We start from the raw sequence: 27,280 nt of genomic DNA, 5'->3' as shown, positions 1-27,280 counted from the left end.
TGACTGTAATAGGATTTTAGGCATAATGCGGAACAAAAGATCAGATGGGGGTCTCTAGATAAAAATCGGGAGCATAGTTTGTTATAGCACTTGATAGAGTGCTATATACTAACCATCACATTATGGCAACTTCATTGTCAAGGCTGCAGTGTTCCTTTACTAATTTCCAAGAAACTTCGGGTCCATCTTTAGACCTGTTTTAGCTTAGCAAAGGGAAGCATCAGTAGAATTGCAAAGCATGATTTACTTGTTCAAAAAATATTCTCCAACCGAATAATCATAAGGCTATGCTTTAAACACAATAATAAGAAGAAGGTATGAATCACTGTATATACATTGTCTTCCCTTCATCGTATGGCAAGGACACGCACACTAACATCCTCGTGCTTCAAAGTATAGTACCGATTTGGTAGTAATTGGTTTGCGTGACTAACACCTTTAACAATAAAATCGAATTAGCCTCATTTTTGGATGTGTGGAAAGCTAGTTTGGTTTTCAGGCGTAAAGCTAACGATTGCAAACAGTCTGGGGATGGTATCATTTGAAAATCACTCTGAGTAAACTTTCAGAATTTTGTGCACAATTCGAACTAAAAAAAAAATTAAATTCTTCAGTTTTTTTTTTTTTTTTTTCGTTAGCAATTTGTTACCTAAGTAGGGGAAGCAATGGCTATCCCAAATCAGCTGTCAAGTCTGATGCTTTGCCTTACACAGAGTTACTGATCAACTAGAGAATCCTATAGAGGCATCTGGTTGTTCTTGTGTCTTCACAACCCATTCACTTGCTATCATCCACAACGAGTATTAAGAACACGCAGATCGGTTGTTAGGTTTTAAACATGAAGAAAATTAAGACCCTTCTGAAACAGTCTCCTTAAAATAACAAACCAAAAACTTACTACGACTTATACATAAATCGTGTTTACGATGTCACGTATTTGTTGTTGGTAAATGCATAAACACGCAATTTCAACTGGGATACGTATGCGTTAAAATCGAGGAAAAAAATTTTTAAGGAAAGTTTTTAACCCTAAAACTCTAGGGTTAACCCTAATTCTAAAACGAAGGTTGTAGAACTAACCCTTCCGATATCATGGGTACTTCTACTATCAGAATTAGTGCCAGCCACACTTGATTCATTGTCATCATCTGACTAACTTTTTTTTTTTAATTATAAATCTGCTCGTATCTAATAAGTCCTAAAATAAAAAAGTAAATCTCAGCTAACTAACTGAAGACCGACACGTCCGCGCGGTTAGCCGACCTGGGAAAGGAGTGTCGTGGGTTCGATTCCCGTCGCCGACGTGAGGAGCTTAAGGATCTTTTTCAGACATAGCCAAGTTAGCTGGTCTTGGGCATGGACTGCAGGGTTTTTCTCCCCAGTTTATCTGTGGTTTTTCATCCCACAAGCAAGCAAACCGTTCCCTTGAACACACGCATCTACAGACATAGGACATAACGGGAGGCATAGGGCTAACCACCTTATCCTCGGGACGGGTACGGCTTGAAAGGGCTTAGGATAGACCTGTTACAGGCCAGTAGGCCGAAAAAGGAAGAAGACCGACACATTGGTGGTGAAAGACTTTCACACTTGATAAGGGCGAAGCGGTAAAAGTACAATGCAAGGTTATTTGGGGATCGGACACAATAGGGACGGAAGTGGAATTTTACTATCATAACATTTTCTCTATTAAACTCTCGTTTTCATTCCTATCGGCCTTTTATGAATAATATAGAGTATTTCTAATATTTACCTCGATGCCTTTTTTCATTCCTCAATTTTTTTTCCCCTCGCTTCTTTTTCCACCAAACTCCCAAAGGACTGACCCTTCGGGACACACTGAATGAAAACCGCTGGTCAAATATCGTCCAGCGAAGATTTAACTGTCTTCTCTACTGCCTTGGTTCGCCCCATCATTTCATTCGTCTTTTTCTTCTTCATGTAGCTTCCTCAGTGAGAGGGTGCAGCACCATGTCCTTCCAGTTCTCTCTGTTGGCGGCTTTCCTTTTTGTTTCTGCATAGCCATGTGATCCTGTCCATGATCTTATATCTTCAAGCCCTGTCCTTCGTTTTTTGCCTCTTGATCCTTTTCCCCATAATTTTTCCTTCTAAAACTGTTAGTATCCTCTGTCCTGCTGAACCTCTCAGTATGTGTCCTGTCAATCTCATCTTCCTCTGGATCATTTCCTGTAACAAAGATCTCTGTGTTCTCATTCTCTGTAGGACATCTGTATTTGTCCCATGTTCTGCCCATGGAATTTTCAGAGCTCTCCTATAGCACCATATTTAAAAGGCCATTATCTGTTGCCTTACTCTCTTCTTGAATATCCACGTCTCACTTCCATATCTGAAAATTGGCCACACTAATGTTCTTATCATTCTTTTCTTTGTCTCGATACTCACAGAACTTCTGAGCAGATCTTTATTTTTCTAGAATGCATCTTTAGCTATGGCTGTTCTTATTTTTATTTCTTTATCTTGCTTTCCATCTGCAGTAAAGGAGGTGCCTAAATATTTGTATTCTGTTGTATGTTCAATTTTCATATTGTTTATGAATATTTCTAGCTCGGATCTGCTATCTTTTGAGATTTTCATAAATTTGGTCTTTTTTGCATTAATATTTAATCCAAATTCTTTACCTTCTTCAATTAGTAGCTGCAGTAATTTGATTAATTTGTTTCTGTTTTCTGCTATTAGAATGGTATCATCAGCATATCTAAGATTATTGTATTTTATACCATTGATACTAATTCCTGTTTTTTGTTTTTCATTCTTTTTCATCACTGTCTCGCTATAGATATTAAATAGATTTGGTGAAAGGATACAACCTAACTCCTCTTTTTATTTTCACTTCAGAAGTCTCAGAGTTAAACAGCCGCATTTTCTGTTTGGTGTAAATCATTTTTATAATCTTAAGTACATGATCTTCTATATCTAATTTATCTAATATATTGAACATTTTATTATGTTTTACCCGGTCAAAAGCCTTCTGAAAGTCTATGAAGCATATGTAAATGTTCCCATTTCATTCAAGTGATCTTTCTATTAGTATTTTTAGTTCCAGGATAGCATTAATGGTTCCCATTCCTCTTCCGAAGCCTTTCTGTTGTTCACTCAATTCACCGCTTATAGCTCTTTCAATTTGTTTGTTAACGATGGTTAAAATAATTTTAGATGCATGAGATATTAGGCTCACAGTTCTGTAATCCTCACAATTTTGTGCATTATGTTTCTTTGGAATTGGTATGCAGATAGATGTTGTAAAAACTTCAGGTAATTGTATTGTTTTATAGATGTCCTGAATGGATTCCACTAAATAGTTATTATTGCCAGTCAAAGCTTTCAGCAGCTCAGCCGGAATATTATCACACCCAGGGGATTATTATTAGGAATATTCTTAATTACATGTTCTACCTCCTTTCTTGTGGGTAAAGTGGTATCTGTTGTTACGTTTAACTTAAGGTGTCGTGAATCATCTAACATGTTACCATTATTATCATCATAGAGATCTGATAAGCACTCCACCCATCTTCCATTTATCTTTTCCTTATCAATGAGTATGTTTCCATCTTTGTCCTTGATGTTATTAGATTGTGTGCGTTTTGTTTTTCCATTAAGTTCTTTACTTTCAGGAATGCTTCTCTGGTTTTGTTTTCCTATTTTGTAATTCTTCTATTTCAGTGCACTGCCTATTTATCCAGTTTTCTTTCAATTCTTTTATCCAAAGTTTTATATCTTAACCTTTTTTCTTCATTTGTTCCTCTTTTCCATGTTCTTCTTTCATCAATAAGGTTGATTACCTCTTGAGTTATCCATGGTTTTTTCTTTCTTTCTTGTTTATTGATATGATTTTTAGCAGATGTTATGATAGCTGCTTGTAGTCTATTCCGCTGAGAGGGCTCATTTTCGTTTTGCAACTGTGCAGACAGTTACAAAACTGAAATATTTTCATTAAATTTTGATTTTATTATCGGATTTTATACCATTTGCTGATCCCATTTTAGGGGTTAACTTCTTTTAAAATGTATTGTTTTCAGGCGAATATTCATCTTCATTAAGACCAGTCTATGATCAGATCCACAGTCACTTGGCATTACCTTTCAGTTCCGTATTCCGCTTCCCATGTGCATCTTGCTGTTGGTGTTTGCTCAAAATAAATGTTAGTTATGATGAGATTGTGCTTGTTACAGAAATCAATCAGTTTTTGTCCTCTCTCATTCCTAGTCCAAATGGACCCACATGTGTAGGTGTTCTCTCTGATCCAACTTTTGCATTCCAGTCATCCACAGCACAAATAACTCGATCTTTCTTGCCTCCGACTTTCTTTATACACCATTCTATTTCATCATACATGATATCTATTTGTGCTTCCTCAGTCTGTTCTGTAGGAGCATATACTTGGATGATCAGCATATTTCTAGGTTTAGATTTCACTAGAACTGCCATTACTCTATCTGATTGTTTGAATATATGGATAATGTTTTTATTAGTTTTCTTCTCTACAATAAACGCTACACCTCTTCTCGATATTTCACCACCTGACGTATATATTTTATATATCTTACCATTTGGAAGTTTCGACTCAAAATCTGATGATCCTTTCCAAAAAGTTTCACTTATTCCTAGTATACTAATATTCAATCTCTCTCATCACATTAGCCAATTTCCCGCATTTATTCAATCCTCTTACTTTATAGCAGTCACGGACTGACATACCGCAGGGTCTGCTATATCACTCTGACACCACTGTTCCGGGCATATTGAGACTATCCGGGCTTTAATTCTTTTCTGTGCAGAAAAAGAATTAAAGAATTAAATCATTTCATTAGCTGATAATATAATAATATATTTTGTCAGCGAATAATGTATGATACTAGGTAACTGTAAGTTGTTTGCAAAAATTCGAAACTGTGGGTTTTGATTTTTTTTTTTTTTTTTCCATTTCATTTCATTTTTTTTTTTTTTTCCCGATGCCAATAATGTATCTTTCATTCACAACACCTCAACTCAAACTTATGACTAAACTATGTTACTTATCGTGCAAGTAATTTCATGGATGCTTTCTATTTGTTATAACTTTCCCTCTGAAGATGAACTTGCATCATATTTCTAAATGGTGCTTCACAATGGCGCTGTTGTCAATAGCACAATTATGGTGACATCGCTGCTACACTTTTTGTGCCACAATCATTTTTTTTAAATTCGAGAGTTTTATGAAGGGATAGTTCATGAGATCCCCCCCCCTTTTTTTTTAGACCAGCTTAGTAATGAGTGTCTTAACAGCTGTTGCGTTGTCGTCATCAGTAGCAGGTGAAATTGCTTGGAAACGTGTTTTGTAGGGGGGGGAATAAAGGGGGGGGCAATTACACATTATCTGATGAGTGCGACTAAGAAAGAATTTTTTCGATGTTTTACGATAAAATTTTCTTTGCAATAGATGTGTTAGTTTAAAGAATCCTGGTCACATTGCCACTTCCTGAAGAAATAATATAACTATAAACTATTAAAAATATAATAATAATATTATTATATTTTTGGAAAATGAATATAATCACTATCTCAACCTTCTTTCATGTATACCTCATTTTCTAATATTAGTTTTTGTGGCGCCCCCCCCCCCCCCTTGGAATTCTTGTGTAACCCATAAAAGTCAGCATAGGAATGAATTAAAATTTTAAATACTCATCTTTCGAATGTATAGATCTGACATCACTGCAGAGACCGTTGAATCGTATTGGCCTTGAAACATTCGCGATTTCATCACGAGAAGTCTCGAATGTTCTGGAAATGTTTCTGCGAGTATAAATAAGACTTGAAATGGCAAGGCGGCAGTAACATTACAACAGTGAGAAGTCGATGGTCGGCGTTATTTTACTCCTACTGGCAACAGCTGTGATACACAGTATAAAAACAATCTTTTCTAGTGTAGAAAAATGGATAAATATTTCATTGGACATAAGCTGGCATCTGACGACCCCGGAGCGTCGACGTCAACAAATTCAGGTTCGCAGAACAATGATGAAGAAAGACCACTGTGTGTTATTTGCTCGAAAATTTTGGGGACTGACAGCATAAAACCGAATAAACGTAAAAGACATTTGCAAACACTTCATAAGGAGTACGTTAACAAACCTCGAGAGGTCTTTGCTACAAACTGAAATGTTTTGAAAAGCAAAAATATAGCATTAAAAAGCCTTTGTCTGTAAATGAAAAAGCTTGACTAGCTTCTTACAAAGTTGCGTATGAAATAGCTAGGTACAAAAAGCCCCACACTATCGGAGAAGACCTAATTCTGCCAGCTGCGATTAATGTTGTGAAAACTATGCTTGGAGAAAGTTTTACTAAACAACTACAGTGCCTACCTCTATCCAATGATACTGTTGTTCGGCGAATTGGCGATACGTGTGAAGATATGCAGCAACAACTTTTGTCCAAGCTTTGTAACCAATTATTCCCAATTCAGCATGACGAGGCAACATATAGCAACAAGGATCGTCATTTAATCGTTTATGTTCGATTTTGCGATGGATTATCAGCTGTTGAAGAGTTATTATTTCGTAAACCAATCGAAAGAAGAGCCCCAGCACCTCAAATGTTCAAAATATTGGACGATTTTATACGCAACGCAAACATACAGCGGAAAATTTGTGTTGGAATTTGCACTGATGGTGCTCAAGTTATGTCTGTAATGTTTAAAAGTTTACAAGCCTTTGTGAGGGAAAAATCCTCACAATATATTTGAATGCATTGCATGATTCGTATGCATTCTAAACATTGTGTTAACAACAGTTATAACCGTGGTGAATTATATTTGCAACTATTGAAAATCATTTAGCAATGTTGACGAAACATTTTAGAAACTATTTTATAACCGACGACAACATAATGGCAATGTACGAGTGGGTTATGAACCCATTTCAGATTACACCCCTCAAGGTTTCTCAGTTGAGGAAGAGGAACAATTTATAGACTTCAAGTCAAACTGCGAAATCAAAAGACAATTGGCATCTAAATCGCTGTTTGAATTTTGGGCCCGTGTGGATGATGAATTTTCTTCACTAAAGTCAAGAGCTTTTCGTGCACTTTTGCCATTTCCAACATCTTATCTTTGTGAAATCGGGTTTTCTGCAGTGGCTGCCTTAAAAACAAAATATAGATCTCAGTTAAATATAGAAAGAGAGCCAGGAATGGCAATTTCCAATGTATCACCATCGTATGAAAAGCTTTGCTCCGTAACAGGCCCAAAAAAACCCATTAATTTTTAGATTCATTGTTCTTTTCATTAGATTCATACCAATTATTGTTTAGTTTTAATTAGTTGCTCGGTATATTTGGCAATATTGATATGTTCCCGTAAGCGTAACAAGTTTATTCAATTCAATGGATTTTATACATTTTATTATTTTTTTTTTTTCAGAGTGCATTTTATGTTTTTGTTTTTATATTGTTTTTGTGTCAATAAATAGTTTCATTAAATACTTTTGTTTCAGTAAAGTAGTTTTTCAGTTTTACCTTTGATTTCCAATTTCTTTGCCCCCTTCTCTTTAGGTATTTCCTATAACATGATTCTCAACCTATGGGGACGTGCTCCACAGGTTGAGAATGTGTGAGTGTGTGTGTGTGTGTGACAATTTTTTTAATGCAACTGTGAATCAATTTAAATTCACGTCAACAGAAACACTGAATAGCATCGCAAACAACGAAGTCTCTCCCATAAACCTATAATAACAACAATAAAAAAAAAAGAAACATAAGTGTCACAAATTATAGCAAATTTTTTCCAGAAATAGTATTAGGGCACTTTATAATAATCCGCATTCTGAACCCAGACTGATTTCCAACACATAACCTCTTATTTTTGACACCTATTCTCACTATTTTAACAATTGCCTAAAAGAAAGTGATATGGCCTACCCCCGTCTTCCATCGCCTCTTCACCGCCAGTCGTTAAGTCATCCATCTCCCAACCACCTGTCCGTTCAACTGCGTGTCGTCGCTAATAGTAGGTCAATGGTTCCTAAAATGTCGAGACACCCTAGTGTGTCACGGAGACGCCAAAGATGTCGCCGAATTTTGGTTACCACTTAAAAGAAGCTTGTCGCTGAAAGATCGACTTAGAAAAGAGAGCGGAAGACATTTACATGAATGCTCATTTAAGGAGATGGTTGATCATGTTGAAAATTTGGTACACGCTGCTTAAGGGGACCAAATGGCGAAACTAGAGAGATGTAAGAACGACTGCAATGTCAGAAAGCAGTTCCGGCATTTGACATCTCCGTATAAATCCGGCTAACTCACCTTCCTTCACGAAAAGCCCTGGCAAGGGTGGTTCTTCGCATCCTAGAAGATCTTTCCAACCAAAGGGTTCTGTCTCTACTGACTGACCTACGGAGGCTCGGTCCGAGACCACCGTTCTACTTATTGCAGGGCCTGAAGTGGATTGAAAAAAAAAGTTTCATGTTTGATCTTCAGGGCTTCCGTAAAAATAAATAAAGAAAGACACAAAAATATATAAAAGTAAGGAAATAATTCTACTATGAGTAGGATTATTTCCCTATTTTATTAATTTTCGTGGATGGGAATCAAATTAAACAAAAACAATTATCCGTTGAAATTTTTGGATTGTTGGCATACAAAATATTACATCCCAATATTTCTGTCAAATCATTACAATTTTACACTTAAATACAATACAGAGTGTATGTTACAAGTCCATATGTAGATATAATCCTTAATCTGTCGGCGCAAAAAGCACCGTTTATTTATAGCGATGAGTGCGTCCTGTACTACAGTTGAATTGCGAGCTTTGAAAACAAGTAGCATTTTTAACGTCTTATGGTTGTATCGTAGAAAAAGAGGGCACATCATAAGAACGTAATGACAACTCTATACATCTCACGTAATGTTACCTTTGCCATATTATGTGGAATTCAAAGATATAACACACTTAAGCCTTCTGATCGTTTCCACTAGCCTTAAATAGTAGAAGCAAGTAACGATACGATGCAGTGGGTTGAATAAAATTATGTGAATGGCGATATTCGTTGAGTTAATGACTGCGTCGTTTTCCTCCTCTGTTCCCAACGTTATTATGGTTATATTTGCATATGATGATAAGGGGAAGTTAATAAGGGAGATAAAAAAAAATGGTTTCTATTCAAACAGAATGGAAATAATGAAGACCGCAAGAAGGGAAATTGAGATAGTTATGCGTGCAGTCGAGATCGAAATTTTACTTTTTCAGGAGAGCAATCGAGATATATTAAGAATATATCTCGATTGACAAATATTAGAGGTGGAAGAATAATAAGTGCTTTTAGTTGTTGTTTTTAAAAAAGATTTCTTGTTTTATGAATAAAACTTGCTCAATTTAGTCTTTACATTTATAAATTAATAGACGGAGTCCTTATGTTGGAAACACCCAGGTTCGAATATTGTCTAGGCCGCAAACAACCGTTATCAGGGCTTTTCAACTGAAGGGTGAGTTAGCCAGTCTCGTGCGGTGGTGACATAGTTTTTTCCCTGAAAAGTTGTTTTTTTTTTCCTTCCCGCAAACAGCAAATCGGCTTGTAGACATGCAATTTACAGAAAAAAGTACATTGCCACCAATAATAATATATTGGTTTCTTAAGATGCTGCCGAATGCTCCTGTGGGTATCCCAGCCGTTCTTTCGTCGTACAATAAACAAAATAATTTTTTTTTTATTTGATTTCATTTTTTTTAAAATAAAAGTAAAAAGGGTATTAGATTAGAGTCAGATTATTTGCACTACTGTGTCCCTCTGCCGTTTGAACCCACACGCCATTATTTTGACGCATTCTCACCTTATCAAAACTCGCCTGAGAAAGTGATACGATCATCGTCAATCTCTACGACCTCCGACCTCGTCATTCGACTAATTATCTCCACCATATAGTAGGTGATGTGTATTTTAATGACGGCATTACAGACCAAGATACAACCATCGAATACGAATTTTACCGGTTGAATTTGATTGGTACAATCTAAGCAAACAATTACCAATGAAATAACACGATCACGAACTGTAATAAGCCAGAAGTTTGATCATCGTGAACAAGATAATTAAAATAACCAGATCATAGAAACATTTGCCAGTTAGAGGATATGAAACTCAGTAATCAGAATCGCTAAGCATGACTTTTAAATGACTTTGTTTTGATGGGAAATAAAACAGTTTAAAAAAACAAATTTGCATAAAACAATGAGTCGTTAAGAAGAAAATCGACCATAAAACCAACCAAGCTAAACCACCAAGTAATTCGTTTTACTCGCGAAATCAGAATGTCTGTTGACGTGCCTATTGTTCAATAATAATTCTCAGCCATTGCCCAAGACTTACTTTAGGTGCCACGTGTGTGGATGTATTTGTGTTATAATGGTTACTTATGTTTACTGCTCAGTTGACCTTCCTTAGGTGATCCAGTCTAGCATTGAATCGCATAATAAATGTCTTCAATAAATGTTGGAGTGTGTGTTAAAGATGTAGACTGCTTATTTTCGTTAGAAAAACTATAAAAATTACCTGACGAAAATGTATTCATTGAGCAGCTCATCGGTCTTGTCTTACATCACCTAACATTCGTTTACTTTCTGTATAAGACTTCGTTTTTAGGAACCTCTCCGATACTACAATCACTTTTTCATCAACTCTTACAGATCACCTTAGCCTTGGTAGGCAACTGTGTGGAAGGAGCCGATGAAAGAAAACGCCAAAAGGACGCCATGGGAACCGTGTCTTCGCCAGACAGGTAATGTTTAAGAGGGTGGGTCGTCGGGCAAGCAGTCATGCTGTGATCCGGCACGCCAATCTCATCCATCATGCAGTGATTACACAGAGGGTGACCAGCATGTTGAAGATTGACAATATTTCTACAACCTTTTTTGTTATAAGTGGTCAAGGTCATCAACCTGCTTCGGTTTAACAAAAGAAAAAGAAACCGCGATTGTAATCAAAAGACAAATAAAAACCTTTCTAACCAAAGTATGTATTGTTGTTATCGAGTTTAGTTTGTTTATTTTATTAAATATCCGGTATTCTCTGAAGCGCTTGGGTTTTCTCTGGTTCGACGTGATAATATATACATTCATCACACGTGTTGTTGAAAGTTGTTTGACTGGAATATCTGAACTCGCTACGGAACTAACATCGCTAATATTTGAGTAATAAAAATATATGCTGGTGTCATTCTGCAGTATGTCTGTTCAAGATTAATGTTACGATAACCACAAAAAATCAATTTTTCTATCTATGGTCATGAGTAGCTATGGAGACGAAACAAAATAATTGGATATAAATAAGAGATTGAAATTTCTATTAGTTAATGTATTGTGAAAATAAAGTTGGATTTTAATAGTATTTTTAAGTCCAAAATAAATATTTTTGAATTTTAATAGTATAAATATTTTTCTACAATGATGGCGTTTATTAAATATTTCATCGCTGTATTCCTTCAGATAACGTTCCCGAAGAAAACTTACTTCCTGTCTTGATTGAAAACATTGATTGGTAAGACTTGTATTCGAATTTATTCCTTCTGGGGATCTTTCACCTGAAGGTTGAGTTACCCGGTCTCATACTGAGGTGGTAGAGTTTTTCATCCTTCACAACGCACAAATCCACCACAGAACACTTGCCTCATAATCTTAGTTGCTTTGTCGTTAATTGCAAACAACCCAATCTCGCCCATGACTGAAAATCGTAACAGAATGTAAATAGGGAGTTACATCCTGGGATATTCAAGCATATACAAGTTATTTTTAGTTATCTCCTTCAAATACGATTTTCTGATTGTATGCAGCTGTTTCAGCGATAGTAAAAATGCCAGAATACTATTTGCGAGGCGGTTTCCAAATAACTGCATCTCCAAGCCGTTGGACAATGGATCTATGCGCATTGGATCTATGTGCGACTCATGTTCTGATCTTGGGCAAGAAATTAGTCTTCGCCTCAGTGATAGCGATCAGCATTGTCTTGAAATTTCTGAAATAGATTTCCAACCTTTAACGCCACATAGTTTCTCCAAATGCTTATAACTTTCATTCATTTCTTTGGGCGTCTTATCAAATTTGCAGGAGAACTTCATTACTTATACAGACACATTGCATTCTTCAACAAATCTGAAGAGGCAATGCATATGTAATCAAATGTAATCAAAATGCAATTGTGTTTATTTCACATAAAAGGGAAAAAAAAAGTAAATTATGTATCTTTTTTCCCTGTTAGGTGGAGTCAGAAGACTTTATGAAATATCTTCTATGGTTATCACTTCAATACTGTCTGTAGTTTCTCTAAAATAAATAAATAGTATATATACACTGCTTGAAAAGAAGTCAACGGACACCACAGTAGGTCCTGAACTGTTGATGGGGTGGACGACCCTTAACCTCGTCCGATGCTCAAGGGTCGTCCACCCCATCAACAGTTCATCCCACGGATATTCAGTAGGGTTGAGATCAGGGTTCTGTGGAGGCAAGTCAAGTGTGGTAAGGTTCATGTCCAGAAACCACCCAGTTACAGCAGCAGCTTTACGACTCGGTGCATTGTCCTGCTGAAAGAGACAATGGCCAACACCGTAGAAACGCCACAAAGTAGGAAGCATTGCATTGCTGCCCAGAATGTTCGGATAGCTCTCGGAGTTCAATGTTCGTGGAACCACAAATGTGACGGGTCGTTCGTTCAATGCAAGTAACACTTGCAGTCGACTCCCTGCGTTTCCATCTCAGTATGGTACCACTGATTGTTGACCTGGGATGGCCCAATTTGTCAACACTTTGCCGAACAGATATAGGCCTGTAAACATCCTATGGCATCGCCTCTTTCAAACTAGTTACCTTTTTGTAGCCATTTCACCCGGAGATAGTTGCACTGACTTAGAAGCTTCATATTCCTCCAATTTATCCTGGCTACAAACACATGAATCGTTACATGGTATGATGCACCTAACTCATGGGGGATGTTCGTGAACTTCTTTCCAAGCAATGCATATAAAGATATTATTTCTGTGAAATGCTTTTAACAGTTGCTGCTATGAAATCGACTACCCGAGTTACGTTACAAATATCTAATGGAACCTCATGACACACCCACCTTTTACAAATAACGATACATATATCAATATCAATTTATTATTAGCATATTGAAAAAGTTATACATCCAAAAAAGTGATATGATTGAGATTACTTGTTTATCTGTAGTCTTACAATATTAATTAAACACACAGTAGACCAAAAGGCTCATTTTTACACTCTTCTCTTCCTTACATGCACACGGGATATTACGAATAGCAAAAATTTATAGCTATACTATAATTCTTTATGCCTATCTCATAAGAAATGTCTTAATATGTCTGTCAGTTCACAGCAAGACACACGATCCTACTACGAGATAAAAATCTGAAATCAGATAGCTTTAAGGCTTGCTGCTTAAAACTGGGCTAACTATCTATATATCTTTTTACAGTTTAGGTACCCTCCGGCAGCTGCCTCTAAGAGTACGCTGAGATAATCATCTTTTTAAAAAACATTTGTTGGCCATAAATTCTACTAGCTTTAACCGCTTACCTTTACTTCCTGCCCTGAATGACTTCGCTTCGAGTTTTCCCCTCCCAATTATATTTTAATACGAGAGTTGTTCGGTGCAACATAATTCAAAATTTATAGACATAATAAATATTGAAGGATTAGCGCCCTCTATTAGTTTTGATGTAGATAATGTTATGTGAAGTGAATGATATCTACATTAATAACAAAAATAGGCCTATATCCTACAATCAACGATCTTAAAAGCGATTTATGTGGTTTTCAGTTTTGTCATATTGACTATGAGATTACGTTTTCCTTTTGGGAATCCTTTCTCGGTCTAGAATGGATACACCGAGCATTAGTAAGTTATTTAGAAATTTTTTATCAGTCCTCCGAATATATTTCTCTGTATTTTAGAAATTAGTACAAATATACTATACGTTTACTTATAACCTTTCGTGGATGGGAACCACAAAAAAAAAAAATAATAAATAAATAATTAAAAAACTAATCGTAATTGAAATAAAAAAAAATTATATGATAAGACATTTTTAGCTTTGTTTTTATTTCACTGCTAGAATTTTAGAAAATCAAATATTCAATACAATATGCTTTTTTTTTTGTATGTATAGAGCTACCATTTGTATTAGATTTATATATATCAGATTAAATTTATATATTTAATTTAAATTCTTTAAAGAACTGGGAGATGGACTGAGTCCTTGACTCTTTATCCCGTCATCTGAATGAAGAAAATATGTGTGGAAGGGGTGTTATTGAGCTAAAAGCTCTAGTCATGGCTGGGTAACGGCAATAGCCGAGCGTCAGTTAAAACTTCATTGGCTACAGCATTGCCATTTTGAAAGTCCTTTTTAGGACTTCCAGCGTTACCCTGGAAGCCCTAAAAAGAACTTTCATATCTTCTCTCTTTGTTCTACCATTTATATATTTCTAACTTCTAACTTCTATGGCTGGATGGACATCAACCCCCTTGGATTTTTATCCCGTAATCGGTATTTTTTTAATTGTTTCAAGAAAGAAAATTTTTGAGCACTTGGCTCGCCCTAATTAGGGCTGTGTAGAAATATTTCAATCTGTGATCAGGACCGCCTTTGGGCGTTTATGTTTCCATCTGTCTTTTTCATCGTAATCTGATGACTCACGAATGAGTAGGTTGGGATGGAGTGATGTCTGAGCAAAGTACTTGGTTGTTATCTGGAGGAGAAACGTAGGTATGCCTGGCAAGTTTCCGTCTTGGTGGAGGATAGTATTGATGTTGCTAGGGGAGGTGTGACTCCACGCTGGTGAACCATAAGTTAGTATGGGTCTCTGATGATTGCTTTGTATATTCTTAGTTTGTTTTCTGGACTGACTTTGCTTCTACGGTTGAGTAGAGGGTAGAGTTGAGCTATTGCTGAGTTTGCTTTGTTGCAGACATGAGAGATGTGGGAGTTGAAGCTGAGATGGTTATCTAGTTTGATTCCCAGGTATTTTATTTCTTTTTGCCATGGGATATCAGTAATGAACATCGTGACTGCTCCACGATGGTCTGCTTTCTTCCTTGTAAATAGTATGGCCGCTCTTTTGTCTGCATTGACATCAATTCTCCATTTCCGAAACCATTTTTCAAGATTCGTTGTTGCGTTTTGTAGTCGTTGTGTGGCTAGATATGGTCTGAGCGATATGGTCAGTATCGCCATGTCATCTGCATAGAAAGCCATGGTGGTTGATGCTGTGCTTGGGACGTCTGAGATAAAAAATGTTGAAGAGTAGCTGCGATAATAGGGAGCCTTGCGGGACACCTGCTGTGATACTTCTTGTAGTGGATCTGAGCCCACGGAGTTTCACTGAAATTTTCGGTCTTTCAGGTAAGAGATGATTTGGATGAGGTTTAGTAAGTATTTTGCAGTTATTAGTTTGTGAATGAGGCCTTTGTGCCATACTTTATCGAAGGCTTTCGCTACATCCAGGAAGATTGCACCTGTATGTTGTTTCCAATTAAATCCGATAGTTATGTATTCTATAAGTCTGTGGATTTGTTGAGTTGTGCATTGATCGCTGTGTCTACTTCTTTGGGTGAGGAGATGGTTGGGACAGGGCCTGTGATGTTGCAGAGAGTTGCGTTGAGCTTCTCGAGATTTGTGTAGGATTGTCCGGAGATGGTTTCTGCTTCTCCGCCTAGGCTAAGCAGAACTGGATTGTTGTCGGAGCTAAGATCATTAATAACCTGTAACTGAAATTGGTGTGGGGTGTTCCTGAAAATGGCGATATCAAGCACGTCAGATTTGCCCAGTGGTCTGTAGTGTGTTGGTTCAACAGGACCTGTTATGGTGATGTTTCTTGTCATAGCAAATTTGTGTAGGCTCTTCCCATTATTATTGGTGTTTCTACTGTTTCACGCAGGATGTTTTGCGTTTAGGTCTCCTGCCACTATTGTTGCTTCGTTTGTGTCAAGGAGCTGGGAGAGGTCTGAGACTAGGAGTGGTTTACCTGGAGGGTTGTAGACTGAATATAGTTTTAGACTACGTGTGTTGTTGGTATGTATTTCAATTCCAGTTTCTTCCAGGTTTATAGTTGTTGTTTTCTTGATCTCATTGTATCTTATGCTTCTTTTTAACAAATATAGCCTTTCCGCCCCCTCTGGCAGTGAGTCTATCTGTCCTAAGTAGTGTGTAGTACCTTATTTTGGGGTTGTCGCAAGGCCGAAGATGAGTTTAGTTGACTAAAAGGATGTCTATCTTATATCTTTCAGCAAATTCTTTTAGTTCTAGGAGGTTGTTGTGTAGTCCTTTAGCATTCCAATAAGCAATCTGTATTGAGTTAGCTATGGTAACCGTGTTATCCATTAATCATGGAGAAGATGACTTGTGTGTTTTTGAGGAATTTATTGGTCTCGGCCTGATTGGGATTTGTTTTGCTAAAGGCCGTTAACATCTCTTCTAGAGTAGCAGCTAGGATTGCTGCGGAGGTTTGATTGCTAGATACTGGTTTGTTACTAGTGGAGACCGCAGATGCGTATTATTTCTCGGGAGTAACAGCCCGCGTTCTGATTTCTGGTGTAGTTCGCTTCTGGTTGGGCGGGGAGTGCCTCTCTAGCCTTCTGCAGGTTGGATGGGTGGAGTGAACATCCCTTGTAGTTGGCTGGGTGTGGGCCGCCACAGTTCGCACACTTAGTGAGCGTGGTTTGACGCAAGTGTGCGAGGGATGGTTGTCACCGCACTTGTAATCCGCTTTACGTAGCTTTCGTGCATGCCCACACTTTTGGCAGCGATGGCATTGACCAGCTGAAGCCTTTCTTCTGAGAGTTTCGGTCTTGATGACTAAGCTGCAGACTATTTTAAGGTCGTAAATTTCTCTATGGTCTTTACTGATCTCGACCAAGACCAGAGGCATGGGGCGCTTGTCTGCTCGGTACATGCGCGATATCCTAATTGGCTCTAGGCCTTGTGATCTGAGGTCAGTAGCTATTTCTTCAGCTGGTATGGTTTCAGCCAGACCTCTGATGACCACTTTTAGATTTTTTTCACTCCTAAGCTGAAATGTGTGATATGGGACTTTCAGTTCATCCATAAGTCTGGTGAGCTGGCGGTAGTCCGAAGTTCTTTCTGGTTGAATCCGGATTCCTTCATCTGTACTCTTGGCTGATGTAAATTTGATGTTTTCGTTCTTCATCGTTTCTGTTGTTAAAGACCATTTTTCTTTTGTTCTTAAAATTACTGGTGGAATCCTCTCTTTGGGTTGTGCCCTGGAGTCGGTCTCTATTCTTTCATTAGGTTGTGCTGTTAAGTCCATTGGAGTTGTTCTTACCAAGGGTTGAGGTATTATTTCAGATTCTGCAGCTGGCGACCCCCCTTCTTGCGCTTCTTTCTGCTAACAACCTGATAGTCTGTAGAGTTGTATGAGTCCACTAGGGACTGGTCGTTAACCGGCGACATAATCTCTCTGGTGTTATCTTGAGAAGTGCTGGGGAGAGGGTCAGGGGATTGATAGTCCTCTGTTTCAACCTCTTCTATTTGATGGATTGCCACCTTTCCTGGCCATTTCCTTTGCAGCAGGCCTCCTACATGTTTAAAGATTGCCAATAGCTGCTTGAAGTCGAGCTCGTCATATGGAGAGTCCATAATTTGGCCTAAGAGAAAATAGCAGTTGCTCGGGTTTCCCGAGTAGTTTGCTAGTGATCCAGTAGACTTTGAGAGTCCACTAGCTAATTCCGTAGACAGCTTAGAGTAAGCGTCTACCAGCAAAAAGTCAGTTTATTATAGGTGACTATCTTAAAAAAGGAGTTTCGGGAACTTACTTGGACACAGTGCAAAGACCTACCTCCCTAAAATACCATTCATCCACCACTGGTCCACATTGCGGGTGGGGCCTGCCGGCCATTAGACCTCTGCATATTTCATACAGAGGGAGCGATAGTAGGTCTCGAACTGTGTTAGTTCCAATGCAATGCGAGCTTCCCGAAAAACCTTTTCCGTCCATATTTTGGAAGTAACGCAAAATATATATATTTCCTATATACAAGTATTTACAAGGTGTATGATCTTATTATTAAAATTCTCTGATTGAGTGTTAATTGTTTGGATTTACTTTACTTTTTTTTAAGTTTAATTAAATATGGCAAAACATTGTATTCTTATTTATTCTTTTATCCAAGTGTATGCAAACAAAGCATGCGTGAAGTATCATCACGATTAATCTACTTGATTATACATGTCCAGCATGATGTGCTTTGCATTATGGAATACTAAAGTAATTAATGTGAAGTTATTTGCCTGTTTATACAAATCGTGAAGCTACTTCACACGCAAATTTTGTTTGTATGCACTTAAATAAAAGAATAAACAAGAATATAATTTCTTGGCATATTTAATTTACCTTATAACCTAGTAAAAGGAGGAAAAAAAACTAGTGGAGAGTATTCTTTGTGTAATTTCTAAACGTTTTCTAAAATTGTGCCCCCCCTCCCGTACACACACACAACTAAGAGACAAAGCCCTTGCTATGACTATAATTCTAATCAAATCCAACGTTAACTTTCGAAATCCTAACATTAGCTTTCTAAAGTTGTGTGCGAATACTGCTCTACCAAAAACCATCCCTGCAATGTGTTTTCAAATCTTCCTTCTTCTCAATCGAAGGGAACATAGTCATCGGGCGATCTCGTAAAGTGGAGGAACAACCTATGTTATTATAATAATTATCTTAGTGATTATTATGAAATTATGCAGTAAACATGATTTTTTGTTGTAAAAATTGAACTCTTTAAAAACTTCACATAAATTCAAAGAAAAAAAAACAGTAAAAATCGTAGTGATTTTAATCTTAAATTGAAACGTGTTTGCTAACATGTTTTTCATTATTTATTTATTTTTTTGTGTGTAATTCCGCCTAGGAAAAATTTTAAACCTACATTACTGTGAGCTTTTTCTTATATTTTTTTACAGAATCAGGAAAAAAACTTCCGCTCTCGAAACTGAACATGGAACTCAACCAAGCCTGCAAAGATGTTGCTATAGAACTCTACATTGACAGCGATCTCAAACAAGAACTCGCGGTCCTACCGATTTTTATGACATCCCAAAGTATGTCAGTATCCCCATTTGAACTACTACACCGATTGATTATCCAGCTTGCAGACACTTGTCTCCGTTTACAGAGAATATCTGCCGATAATTGTCGTTTAGTGTGACACTGCGAGACGTCAAGAAGGCTCCCAAATGCGTCGATGTCCCTCTGGCATGGACAGGAGGGACATATTTGGAATTCTGTAACAGCTTCGCTTTTAAGGAAAAAAAAAAAAAAATATATATATATATATATATATACACACACACACATACATATGTAAAAGGTTTTAACCCGGCGCTGGTGAGGTGGGAAAATGTAACAAAAGTGGTAAGATGGGGTCCCACAGACCCACCCAAATAATTTAGTGTATTGTACGTATTGTTTAAGTGTTCTGTAATTTTACAAATAAAAACGCAGTTCCATAAAATTAAATTTTTATTATCCAAAAAGACTTAACTAATTAAACATCTTTATTTTTCAACAAAAATATACTCTTCCTAGTTTATATAATGAATGAACTAAATAAATCAGTATTTTTAGACACTTTGGTATTGATTTACAAAAGGAACATATACATTATAAGAAGCTAATAGAATAATAAACATTTAGCCTTGAGATTCCAATGATATTACTAACTAAAAATTTTCATTTATTTGCACAGTCGGGGGCACCTTGGAATTATGTGATCGATACACACATATTTCTCAGTCAGTAACAGAATTAGTCTCATGGTTACTGGTTTTAAATCAATTTCACTATCGTCATCTCCGCTAAATGGCTGTCAAAGCGTCATCTATAAATTGACGTAACCTCTGTTCTTCCTGCTCGTAATTCATCTGGTGAAAAAAAGATATTATTCTCAAAATATCCTCTAAATATTTACGAAAACGTATTTTCTTATAGTTGGTATGTAAAAATATAGAAGACACACACCAGTAACGATAATATTTTAGTAGAATATACATGAAAACACGTCTTGGAAGTAAATGTTAGTCACACTTTTGGTAAGGTGGGGTCTGGTGGACCCCCAGCACACTTTACACCTCTGCACACTAAACTTACTTGCGCGCAACAGCCTGTCGTCTATGGCGTCGAGTAGCGGGTTACGGGAGGGGAAGCTATACTGAAGCATGACTCGCTGCCCCGCGTTGTTAAAAAGTTAGTCAATTTAAAATCTTTGGGATCTGTGACACCCCACCTTACTAACAACGAATTAAGAGTTCTTGATTTCTTCATATTTTAAAATGTTCATAACATCACGATATTATAAATGAAAAAAAAAATTTTTTTTCTTTATTTTCGTAGTAATGATGTTATGATATATAGGCTTCTTGGATCGTTATAATTCTGTTCGTTCAGAATTCAAAATGATATTAAGAGAGAGAGAGAGAGATGGTCTTCAAATCACTTTCACAGACGCCATGCTGTAGTGTTCTTCGAATTCCCAGCCTGTAGATTAAAAAAAAAAAAGTCGACATTATTCAGCCACCCACGCCACAAAGGCAAGGCGAGTTAAATCAACAAAAATAAATCAATGGCTGGCTTTACCTTGAGACACACTTTACAACTCAAAAGGGACTGCGAAACCGTGTGAGACTTCGATGGTTTTAACCAAATTAGTTGCATTCTCCTTCTCGGTTTATTACATTTATGGTTCATGTCCGGATATACTTAACCCCAAAACGCTAGCTTATGCGGAATCCAATTTCTACCATCATCTGCATTCAAACTGTTCTCAGCCAAGCCGTAACAAATTCATCTCCTATTTCGAAAGGCGAGATTTTTTTTTTTTTATTGTTGTTGTTCTTTCGCTTTTTCGCTCCTCATGCTTATTAGCGTTGATTCGTTTGGGAGTAGGGTGAATTAAATATCTTCGTGTCTGACAAGACCTCGGCGGTTTTATGTGCGGGAGTAAAGTATTTGAAGAAAGGTCAGTTTACGGGTGAAGGACGTCTAGGTAAAAATCCACGGCGACTTTTTTAATAAATACATCACATGACAGGATAGGTCAAAGGTCCAGTAAACAGCTGTCTCACGTACGTCAGAAAGCTGCGGGTGGCCCTACATCCATACGTCATGCCAAGAATGGACCGCATGAGAGGTATGCGGTGCTGAAATCTTATTGTTGTGTGACGATCCAGGATGGCCGGAGACCGAAAGGTGCTCGGAGCGATGGTGTAGTAGTAGTTCCTCTTTGGAGGCCACACATGCGAATGACTCTCTCTCTCTCTCTCTCTCGCTCTGTGTGTGTGTGTGTGTGTGTGTGTGTGTGTGGCAGCTTACAGTTTCATTTCACTCCAAAAATAAAGCGAACGAGCATACAGTAAAAGCATCAATTCATCCACTATGTTAATTCCTAGCACTAAAGAAAAATTAAGTGGATTTTTTTTTTGGGGGGGGTATGTTATTATTATTATTTTTTTTTTTTTTACTGCGGTGACCCTACGAACTTGCAGTGATATTTCCGAAGCTGGCGGTCACAACGTTAATTAGGAATGCATGCTTAGAAGCGGTGTTTCTTTTTCTGATGTCAGTTGGGTTCAATTTAAGTCAATCGTTTGATTGACTTGACTTACACGGAACTGCTGAAGAGAAGTAGACTGTGGAGACAAATCTCCTTATTAATACGAAGATTATCTTTTTTTTTTCTCTCAAAAAAATGCGGAAGTATTTTTTGCTATTTAATTTTTTTTTAATGTTGATTCCACACATGAAAGGTCAGAAGACCTATAACACTAGAGTGGCATGTGTGGACAAGTGATTAAGGGGTAAATGTAGCTCATTGATATGTTTTCTTAAAGAGTGGGAGGTTGTGGTCAGTGGGAAAAACAGTGTGGGGAAATTGTTCCAAAGAATAGAAGATGGAATAAAAGAAGTCGATGAGAAGTTACTTTGGTGTGTTTAAAGCTGGACAATGTATGGGTGTTGGCCAGTGGCTGCTTTAGTTCTTAGAAGAGGAGCTATAGGTACTTTTATGCCCATGAAAGGACCTATAAAAAATGCACAATGCTGAAACAGAGCGCGTATGATAAGGACTGAAGGGAGTTTATGAGGAAAGGATCATCTATTAAGCAGATTGCCCTTTTCTGAATGTCATCAAGAATCCTTAGGGAAGTTTTTGTCCTGCATCACCCCAAAGGTGGGAACAATATTCCACAGTTGGTCAAGTTTGAGAATCTCTCAGATATCAGGACTCGAGAGAAAGAGAAGTAATGTTTAGAATGGAAAAGAACACTCAATTTTTTTTTAGAGGCTAAGGAGGCTATGTAAGTAATATGTTTGTGCCAGGATAAACTGATGGGATTCAATCCAAAAAGAAAAAGCTGATCTTGAAAGGAAACTGGAACATTATCAAATGTGAAAGGAGATTAGGTAGGACTTTTCTTGCGGGTAATAACGTGAGCGTGAATTTTTTTGGCATTGAAATTTACCAACTTGTCTTCACCCCATGTGAAGATGTGGAGGAGGTTGGTGAATAGGATTTGAAGTCAGAGAAAGGAGGCCATTGATGTAAAGGAGGAAAAGTGTGGGACAGAGCCAGAACACCGAGACACTCTAACGCTGATGGGAGGAATCTGATGAGAGGAATCCATCCCCACCATGACTCACAATGAACGACCAGTGAGGAAGCTGACAATCCAATCAGAAAGCGTAAGAGGGAGGCCATGAGATGGCAGTTCATTTAGGAGGCGTCGGTGTTAGACGTGACCAAAAGCCTTAGAAATATCAAGAGCAACCACATAAGTTTCTTCAAATCCTTCCATAACTGAGATAGGTGAGATTAGGCCAGAAGGTCGGCTGTAGAACGAGACTGGCGGAAGCCATGTTGGAGATGCAACAGTTAATTAGCGATGACCAATATGGCGGAATCCATATTGGTGATCGCTAATTAGCTGTTGAGTCTCTAGGTAATGAAGAAGCTGGTCGTTGATAACTTTCTCCGTTGAAAGTACTGAGGTAGAAGCAATGGGACGATAGTTAGGTGGCTGATTTTTGTCTTCCATTTTGGGTGCAGGCTGGATGTGGGCTTGCTTCCATGCTGTTAGTTAGATGTCAGTAGAATATGAAAATTTATATAGACAATACAGGAACGGGTGTCATTTCTGGAGCACAACCAGAGAGATACCATTTGGACCAGGAGCCTTATTAGTATCAAGATTAATCAGGGTTTTCCTGATGTCATTTTTGGCAAAAGTTCAGAGGAGGCATGCAATGGGCAGTTTGTGGAAGTACAGGAGATGATTTGCCTTGGTCGTCCAGGCAGGAGCATGAGAGCGAAACACTGACCATGATAAAGTAGCGTAACCATTCTGAAGGTCATCCCTGTTGGCACAATTGAAGTGTCATAAGGTACGAGGCTGAGATTGGTTGGGAAAAAGGACGAATTGTAGAGAAGGAGACTTGAATAAGATTGTGGTCAAAGATGCCAAGGGAAAGAGCATACATCCACGGTATATTTGAAGGAGAATTGGTTTAGAAAAGGCCAACAATGATTAAAGGTCAACATTAGTACAAAGATGAGGATTGTCTGGTATTCTGGTTGGTAGATTGACTATTTGTATTAGGTCGTGGCTGATAGCAAATGATTCAGCTTCCCTACCAGCTTGATCTGTGAAGTTCAGGTAGGGAAACCAGTTTGGGTTACGGACGTTAAAATTCCCAAGGAGGACAATCTCAGAATTTGATAATTAGTCTGTAAGAAATCAATTTTTAGTGATAGGATTCCAAGTGGGGATTTCCAATTTGGATAAACTTTGACAAGAGATATCAGATTTCACTAAAGCACGTTCCACCCATTTTTTTTTCTTTTTTTTTTTTCGAAATGCATCATGTAGGATGCATTGACCTTAAATGGTTCCAGAAGTGAAGAAAATTGCACCGAGAATTTGTATGCATTGATTTTAAAATAAATAAAAAAATAACTCGTGATTCCTCATCCTTCCAAAAAAATAAAAATAAAATAAAATAAACAAATATCAAAATAGTAAATAAAAGGGGGAGGGCCAAAAACAAAATACCACGAATGTAAGACATTTTCATCTTCATCGTGACATCTGGTCGTAGCCAAATCCCCCTGCAGTGAAGTATTTTTAAATAGATACATACTATTAGCAAAGGGTGAGGCAACTTGCACTGTATACGTTTCAAAGGTATTAAAGAACCGGTCTTCCAAAGCAACAAATTACAAGAACTCGATAACATTAGTAGTATCTATCAAGAGCGCAGATGTTTTTCTATCCTTATTTAATATTCTAGATTGTTACAACACCCCTGGTAGGAATAAAATCTATAGATGTAATAATAAAATAAAACAGGGAATTCTCTTTTAAAAAATAGTTGGTTAAATACCAGCTGTCAACGTGAAAAAGGAACAATCTGATATCTTATCTGCTTCGACAGACATAAAGCTGTAATGTACTGAGGTAATAATCACCCACTGGCGACATCTGTCGGGAATTAAAAAATTCTTTACGAATCTTTTTCTTGTCTGTTTTATATTATGTAATTTTTCTACAATCGGACACCTGAGATTTGTTGACTTTCAGGAAAACTTTTTTCTTTAATAAATATAATTGATCGGTTATTCTAAATATACAGTTTATGAAACTAAAACATGTTAAACCTGTTCTACATCAATTCTTTTACAGCTTAAAGGGGAAAAAAAAAAAAAAAGAAATGTAATAAGTTATTCTCCAAAACTTCGCTCCTAATGCAAATCATTATAAATATTTTGTGCTATTTTTATCATTTTACTTAACTGTTCATTTCTCTGAATTATTTTTATCGTTTGCATTTCAATGTTCATTTCTAAACCACACGCGCATGATGAAAAGTACATAAACAGCACGCGCATCATTGCTATAAGTGACGTAACAATTGCCTAGACGTCTAAGCACGCAACACGTGCCTTTATAGTAGTATATGTGTCCTTGCGTGTCATGTAGTTGTGGTAATGCGCTAAATGTACGGAAGAGGGCAGCGTACAGTGATTCTTACGGGGTTTTTGGCAGCTAAGAGTCACGAACTCGCGTGAAGTCTGGCTTGTTGTCATCCACGCACGTTACAGATAGTGATGAACGTGTTTTAAAGCTGGTATGTTGGAACAACAACCAATCATGAAAAAAATCTTTTGACATTGCGCGAAATTCTTTTGCTAAAAAGGATGAGTCTTGCTATTGGTTATTTACTTCTGTTTTTCCCCTCCATTCTTTGCTATTATTCTGTTGCCGAGTAAACTAATCCATGAGGCATGCGCTCTTATAAATGACATTTCCTTAGTTTGTTTTTTATGTTTAACTTTTTCACCTTTCGGTCTGGATAGAAACAAACATTGTATATTGCAAATGCATTTTATTGACTAGCATATATTAACCGCTTGGCCAAAGGGAAACCAACAATATTTCTCTATACTGTTTGTAACCATAACGACGCTCAATCATTGGCTTCTGGTCTCGTGCAACTCCGCCCATTTCCTCTACTAGGTAGGCGGAACCGTGAAGGATGGCAAGTAGCATATAATAGGAAATAATCAATACAACACAACTTCTCCATAAAGTGCTTAACCCACATTGGCTCGCCAATGAAAAAGCGTGTAGAAAAGAGCTTGGTCGTCTGTGTTTGTTAAGCATGAGTCAGTAGGAGGAGAAGGCAAACCAGAATGATTTCGAACTGCCATTAAGAGGCTCTTTCAGAAATGCATGCACGATTTCTAATATTTGCTCATTTTACACCCACTTCGTGGGGGATTATAGGGGGGGGATATTGGACGATATCCATCATTCATATTAACTAGAATATGAAAAGTGGTTTTAATAGAGTTAGTTAAAAGAATAAAGCCGAATAAATGCAAATAATATTCTCATGGAAATCTGTTAAAGACCAAACTTCATTTTTTTTTCCAACTTCCCGATCCTCATAAAAAAAAAAGTTGGTTGGTGGTGTCACACCGGACTGTGAAAATCATCTTTAAGGGTAACAAATTAATGGTGCATTGGGATTACGAACTTTTTTACCTTAATAGTACCGAGTGTGTTATAATGTATTTTCCCATGTTCTTGTTTACTGAACAAAAATGTGAAGAGTTTAGCTACGTAAGTGTTGTGTCACAGCTTGGCAAATTATAGGTTCTGTTATATTGTGAGGATGTAAAGATAAAGATTATTATTTACAAAAACTGCTTTCAAATATGTATGTACGCTTATTTCTGCATGTTCCAAATAGAAATGGCAGATGCAGATACGTCAAAGAAGAAATGTAGGCAGTATAGCATTGAATACCTGAAATACGGATGCATGCCAGCACCAACAAACCAGTAGCTGCCAATGTGTGCCTATTATGTGAAAGGGTCTTCTCTGATGAGGCCATGAAGCCTTCCAGAATAATTGAACATTTGAAGAAGGTAAATAAGAATTTAACTTTCTTTCAATCTCTCCGAGACAAATTTCGAAAGCGACCAACAGTTTCGAGCATGTTTTGCAATGCTTCACAACAAAACACGGATGGTTTGCGACAATTCCTCTCAGCAAGAATTCTGTGCAAAGGCGAGTAGATGAAATGGCTGCTAATGTTGAAGAAACATTACGCTGCACATGAAGGACAACAGACTTTGCATTACAACTGGACGAGTCAACTTTACCAGGCAATGAATCTTTGCTTTTAGCTTATGTGCGCTTTGTCAAGGTAAGAAAGATTGGTTCAAGAGTCGTTATTTGCAAAGCTACTAGACACATACACTAAAGGGGAATCGATATTTCGTGTTGTTGAGCAGTTCTACAAAGATAAGGAAATCCCATTTACTAACATACTTTCTTGTGCAAGTGATGGAGCACCATCAATGACAGGTCGCTACAGTGGGTTTGTCGCCTACTTGAAAAAAGCAGCACCAAATATATTTACCATGCACTGTGTCATTCATCGCCAACATCTGGTTGCAAAGAACCTCAGCGATCGCTTGCACAACTCACCACACACACTGTCATTACTACAGTGAATAATATTAAAGCCCATGCTCTCGATGATAGACGTTTTCCAGAGCTCTGTGATGAAAATGATGAACATTTTGAACTTTTGCTGCTCCATACTGAAGCTCGTTGGCTATCAGGAGGCAACTGCTCGAGACAGTTTTATGATCTTTTTGATACCGTTATAGAGTTTTTTGAAGACAAAAAG

This window comes from Typopeltis vanoorti, chromosome 14, assembly GCF_054136105.1.
Source record: "Typopeltis vanoorti isolate ZY-2024b chromosome 14, IOZ_Tvanoo_1.0, whole genome shotgun sequence".
NCBI lineage: Eukaryota > Metazoa > Arthropoda > Arachnida > Uropygi > Thelyphonidae > Typopeltis > Typopeltis vanoorti.
The sequence above is the reverse complement of the archived record's forward strand: the minus strand, read 5'-3'. Positions refer to the sequence as shown.